This window comes from Zophobas morio, unplaced genomic scaffold (assembly GCF_036711695.1).
Source record: "Zophobas morio isolate AGI-343-1 ecotype UQ-CSIRO unplaced genomic scaffold, CSIRO_AGI_Zmor_V1 ptg000212l, whole genome shotgun sequence".
NCBI lineage: Eukaryota > Metazoa > Arthropoda > Insecta > Coleoptera > Tenebrionidae > Zophobas > Zophobas morio.
In genome coordinates, this window is record NW_026972316.1 from 27,941 (window position 1) to 33,706 (window position 5,766).

Below are 5,766 nucleotides of genomic sequence, written 5' to 3' on the forward strand. Positions count from 1 at the left end.
GCTCAGAACCATCAAAAAACGTTGAAATATAGTTCAAATTCAATAAAAATCGACAAAAATACAGTTTCTAGCTAAAATTTGATGGTTTCGTTGCACTTTCCGAGCCCGTAGGGTATCTGATTGGCTTAAAAGTTATTCACTGTAGTTATTGGCTGAAGGGCCGGAGCAGTAATTTTAGCTGTTTGTAAAATATTTGTGCGTGTTACTATTGGTTTTGTTGGGTTGGAATTTTCTTTTTTTTTTGCGTAGTTGGTTCAGTTTACCAGCGCGTGATAGCGCTGCTGTCGGCGCGTGCAGCGGTCAGCTGAGTGTTTGTTTACATTTATTGGCTAACCTAATTTTTGCGTCTGGTTTATATTAACATGCTTTCAGTCTGTGGCGCTTGTCATGGGCACATTCAAGAGGTTTCCCTTTCCATTTTATGTTCGGGTATTTGCGATAAGCGATTTCACTCAACGTGTGTTGATCTGCCGGCTGATGTACAAAAATATTTGAATTTGGAAAATGGGTTATGTTGGAAGTGTCCCAATTGCGTGCGGAAATGTTTTTGTGTAGATTCTGATAACATCAACTCCTTTCTGCAGGATAAGTTCAATGACTTGGTAGGTAGTTTGAAAGATACTTTTGCTCTTCTGAAAACTGATCTTTTAAAAGATTTTACGAAACAACGTGCTGCTATAAATAGTGATGCAAATACGCCAGTTAAATATGCTGATATTATTAAAAACAAAAGTAAACCTGCAGTCATTATTGAACCCAAGAATATTGATCAAAATTCTCAGCAAACCAAGTCGCATATTGCATCCACTATTAAACCATCAGATTCAGGTATTCACATTTCGCAGGTCAAAACTGTAAAACGTGGTGGAATTCTAGTTGGTTGTTCGTCGACTGAAGACAACTCACGGTTCAAGAAAATTGCTCAGGAAAAACTAGCTGAATCATACATAATTAAGGAAGTTAAAGGTATTTATCCGAGGGTTAAGATTGTTGGTATGACTGAAAAATATTCTTTGGAGGAATTGGAAGATCTTCTTGATCACGTTATCAGAATTAATTCAGATATATTTGACCCCAACTCGATTTGTAAAGTTCTCAAATTCTGGGCTACTAAAAAGAAGTCTAATGTTTATCAGGCCATTCTACAGGTAGACAAGTTATCCTATGATCGTTTAATTTCCTCTGGTGGTTTATTTGTAGGTTATGATTATTGTTATGTATTTGATGCGGTGGAACTGAATCGGTGCTTTAATTGTAACGGCTTTGGACACTCTTCTCGAGTCTGTAACAAAAAAGCTTGTTGTCCCAGGTGTGCGGAAGAACATATAGTGAAAGAGTGTACATCCACCAACTTGAAATGTAGTAACTGTTTCAGTTCTACTGAGAAAGATAAAAATGAAATGGATTATGGTCATGCTGCTTGGGACAGTAGATGTCCCACTTATTTAAAGGCTCTAGAGAAACTGAAAAAAGATATTCTTTTGTCATAGCAATTACAATATGATTTTCAAATTAAACCTGACCTCTCAAATTCCTCCATGCTTCGTAATATTATGGTAAATTCTAATTCAGTGGCTGAAACTAATATTAAACAAACAAAAAACAGTCATAATGCTCTGCAAATTATATATCAGAACGTACGTGGATTAAGAACTAAAGTCAATGAATTTTATGTCTCCTTAATCGATAATCCTTATGATGTTATCTGTCTTTCAGAATCTTGGCTATCAGATGATATTTCAAGTAATGAACTGTTTTCCTCCGCATATACAGTCTTTCGTTGTGATCGTCGTTTTGGTCGAGTAAATCGAACACGTGGTGGTGGAGTTGTTGTTGCAATAAAAAACTCTTTTTCAGTAAGTAAATTGGATTTATCAGAGTTAATTAGTAACATTCCCTTAGTAGATATAGTTGGATGCAAAATTAATTTTTTAGCTTATTCTTTATATATTTTCGCTCTATACATACCCCCACATATGCCTGTCCAAGACTTAGAATCATTTTTTGAATATCTTGAGAACTATGTATCAACGGAAAACAAAATTTTGATTGTTGGAGACTTCAATATTCCAAGTTTTCATGATCAAAGTAATGATTCTGTAGCTACCTTATTAAATCAGTTTTTGGCATTAACAAATCTGGCTCAGCTTAACAAAGTATTAAATGACAATGGTAGGATTTTAGATCTTGTGTTATCTAACATAACAGATGTAGCTGTCATGCTTCATGATTCTCCTCCAGTAAAGCCGGATAAACATCATCCGCCACTACTTATTGATATTCTATTAAGAACACCTTCTACAAGGAACTTTCCTCTTTGTGGTATAAACAGGAAGTTTAATTTTAAGTTGTGCAATTTTCACGAATTGTATAGTGCCTTATTTGCAACGGACTGGGAGTTTTTATATAAGATTGATGATACTAACGATGCATGTTTGCAATTTTATAATAAAATAAGGGTCTTATTGGAGCGATATATACCTAGAACTAGTTCGCGAAAAAGATACTATCCTGTTTGGTTTTCTAGTGATTTGAAAGTTCTTATAAGAAAAAAAGAAAAAGCACTTAAAGAATACAAAAAAGAGAGACATAGTCAACATAAGAAAACATTCGATGAATTGCGAGCCCTGATAAAACATCGGAAAATGTTAGACTTCAGTACTTACTTAGAAAATGTCCAATCGTCCATCAAAAACAATCCAAAGGAATTATGGTCTTTTGTTCGGAAAAAGAAAAACACTACCAGACTTCCATCTAACATGACGTTTAAAAATAGAAAATTAGACAATGCCCAACAAATAGTGAATTGTTTTGCTGAATACTTTTCGGATAATTTTATAGTTAATGAAAAAATAAATCAAAATATCGGTTTATCTGAAAATAATTGTTACGTTGATCTTTCATTAATATCCGAGGAAGAAAAATTTGCAGCCATTAAAAAACTAAAGAATGATCTACTCTCTGGACCTGATCAGATTCCAACATTTTTAATTAAAGATTGTGCGAATATATTCATAAAGCCTTTATTTTATCTATTTAATTTATCATTGAAGAAATCTCAATTTCCGGAAATATGGAAAATTTCAAGAGTTACTCCAGTACTTAAGAAAGGTGATCCATCCCTTATCATTAATTATCGTCCCATCTCAATTATTTCTAATTTTTCAAAGATCTTTGAAATTGTTATGTATAACCGCATATTTCCCGCAATATCTAGATCCATATCACAATTTCAACATGGGTTTGTCAACGGCAGATCAACCGTTTCTAATTTGGTTCACTTCACACAATCTATTGCTGAAGAATTAGACGAAGGAGGACAAATGGATGTGATATTTACAGATCTTACAAAAGCATTTGATCGTGTGTGTCATTTAATATTGATTGATAAATTGGATAAATGGGGGTTTTCCAGTAGTTTACTGCAATTCTTTTCATCTTATCTACATAGACGTCAATTAAACGTGGAGTATAATGGTTTTAGATCGGAAATATTTTATGCTACGTCGGGAGTTCCGCAGGGATCAGTAATAGGTCCATTGCTTTTTACAATTTATATTAATGATGTTATTGATGTCATTAGGAACTCACAAGTGCTGCTTTTTGCAGATGATCTAAAAATATTTCATTCTATTCATTCGTATGAAGATTGTTTTAAATTGAATGAAGATATGAATAGACTATTATTATGGTATAGAACTAATCAATTAGAGATTAATAAGTCGAAATGTAATATCATGTCTTTTACAAAAAAACTTAATATAATATTGTTTGATTATAAAATTATGGATCAATCAATTTCTAGGTGTAGCACAACTAGGGATTTGGGCGTATTGTTTGATCAAAAACTTAGTTTTAATGATCATATAGAGCAAACAATTGGGAGTTCATTTCAAACTTTGGGCTTTATAATAAGAAATTGTTCGGATTTCAGAAATGTAGTTGCCTTAAAGGCTTTGTTTTTTGCATTTGTGAGATCGAAAATTGAGTATGCATCTGTTGTTTGGGCACCATATTATGCATATCAAAGAGATGCTATCGAAAGAGTACAAAAAAAATTCCTGAAATATCTACTTTTTAAGGAACAGGGAAGATATCCACCAAGAGGAATGAATATTATGGTTCTCTTGCAAAAGTATGATGTTCAACTACTCGAAGATAGAAGACGGTTGGCAGCAGTTAAATTTATAGTTAACATCGTTCAAGGAAAAGCTGATGTGCCAGCCATTTTATCAAAACTTTCTTTTGCAGTTCCGAGGCTGAACTCAAGGCAGCATATAACTTTCAGGATTTCTACTTTCAGGACAAATTTAGGAGTAAATTCACCAATCAACGTAATGACAAAACTAATAAATGGAGTTAGCAATGTTTGCGATGTCAATTATGATGGAATTAAGAAAATACTTAAGCATGTTTTAATGAAGTAAATGACCGATTTTAGTCAATAATATTTATTGTTTTAGGATTTTAGGTTTACATTTCGTTTATTTTTATCCTGTAATTGGGCAGATGCCTGTTGGATAATAAAGCATATTTATTTATTTATTTATTTATTAAAAGTACAAGAAAACACTTCAAAAGTGACGTTTCTGAAGAATTTTAACAGTTTTCTCGTATCTACGAACGCCAGAATGCATAAAATTGACCTAAACGTCTCCTTTTCCTATTCTGAGTCGATTCTGCATGCTTTAAGTGTGTTTGGTGGCTCAGAACCATCAAAAAACGTTGAAATATAGTTCAAATTCAATAAAAATCGACAAAAATACAGTTTCTAGCTAAAATTTGATGGTTTCGTTGCACTTTCCGAGCCCGTAGGGTATCTGATTGGCTTAAAAGTACAAGAAAACACTTCAAAAGTGACGTTTCTGAAGAATTTTAACAGTTTTCTTGTATCTACGAACGCCAGAATGCATAAAATTGACCTAAACGTCTCCTTTTCCTATTCTGAGTCGATTCTGCATGCTTTAAGTGTGTTTGGTGGCTCAGAACCATCAAAAAACGTTGAAATATAGTTCAAATTCAATAAAAATCGACAAAAATACAGTTTCTAGCTAAAATTTGATGGTTTCGTTGCACTTTCCGAGCCCGTAGGGTATCTGATTGGCTTAAAAGTACAAGAAAACACTTCAAAAGTGACGTTTCTGAAGAATTTTAACAGTTTTCTTGTATCTACGAACGCCAGAATGCATAAAATTGACCTAAACGTCTCCTTTTCCTATTCTGAGTCGATTCTGCATGCTTTAAGTGTGTTTGGTGGCTCAGAACCATCAAAAAACGTTGAAATATAGTTCAAATTCAATAAAAATCGACAAAAATACAGTTTCTAGCTAAAATTTGATGGTTTCGTTGCACTTTCCGAGCCCGTAGGGTATCTGATTGGCTTAAAAGTACAAGAAAACACTTCAAAAGTGACGTTTCTGAAGAATTTTAACAGTTTTCTTGTATCTACGAACGCCAGAATGCATAAAATTGACCTAAACGTCTCCTTTTCCTATTCTGAGTCGATTCTGCATGCTTTAAGTGTGTTTGGTGGCTCAGAACCATCAAAAAACGTTGAAATATAGTTCAAATTCAATAAAAATCGACAAAAATACAGTTTCTAGCTAAAATTTGATGGTTTCGTTGCACTTTCCGAGCCCGTAGGGTATCTGATTGGCTTAAAAGTACAAGAAAACACTTCAAAAGTGACGTTTCTGAAGAATTTTAACAGTTTTCTTGTATCTACGAACGCCAGAATGCATAAAATTGACCTAAACGTCTCCTTTT

General features: G+C 33.5%; 1 long non-coding RNA gene across 1 annotated transcript; it reads left to right on the forward strand.

Moving 5' to 3' along the window:
• Positions 1 to 1,058: 1,058 nt before the first annotated feature.
• On the forward strand, positions 1,059 to 4,404 carry LOC135146088 (uncharacterized). The gene is made up of 3 exons (XR_010283670.1): positions 1,059 to 1,148; positions 1,717 to 1,856; positions 4,083 to 4,404. It is a non-coding gene; the product is annotated as an uncharacterized LOC135146088 (long non-coding RNA).
• The last annotated feature ends 1,362 nt before the right edge of the window (positions 4,405 to 5,766 follow it).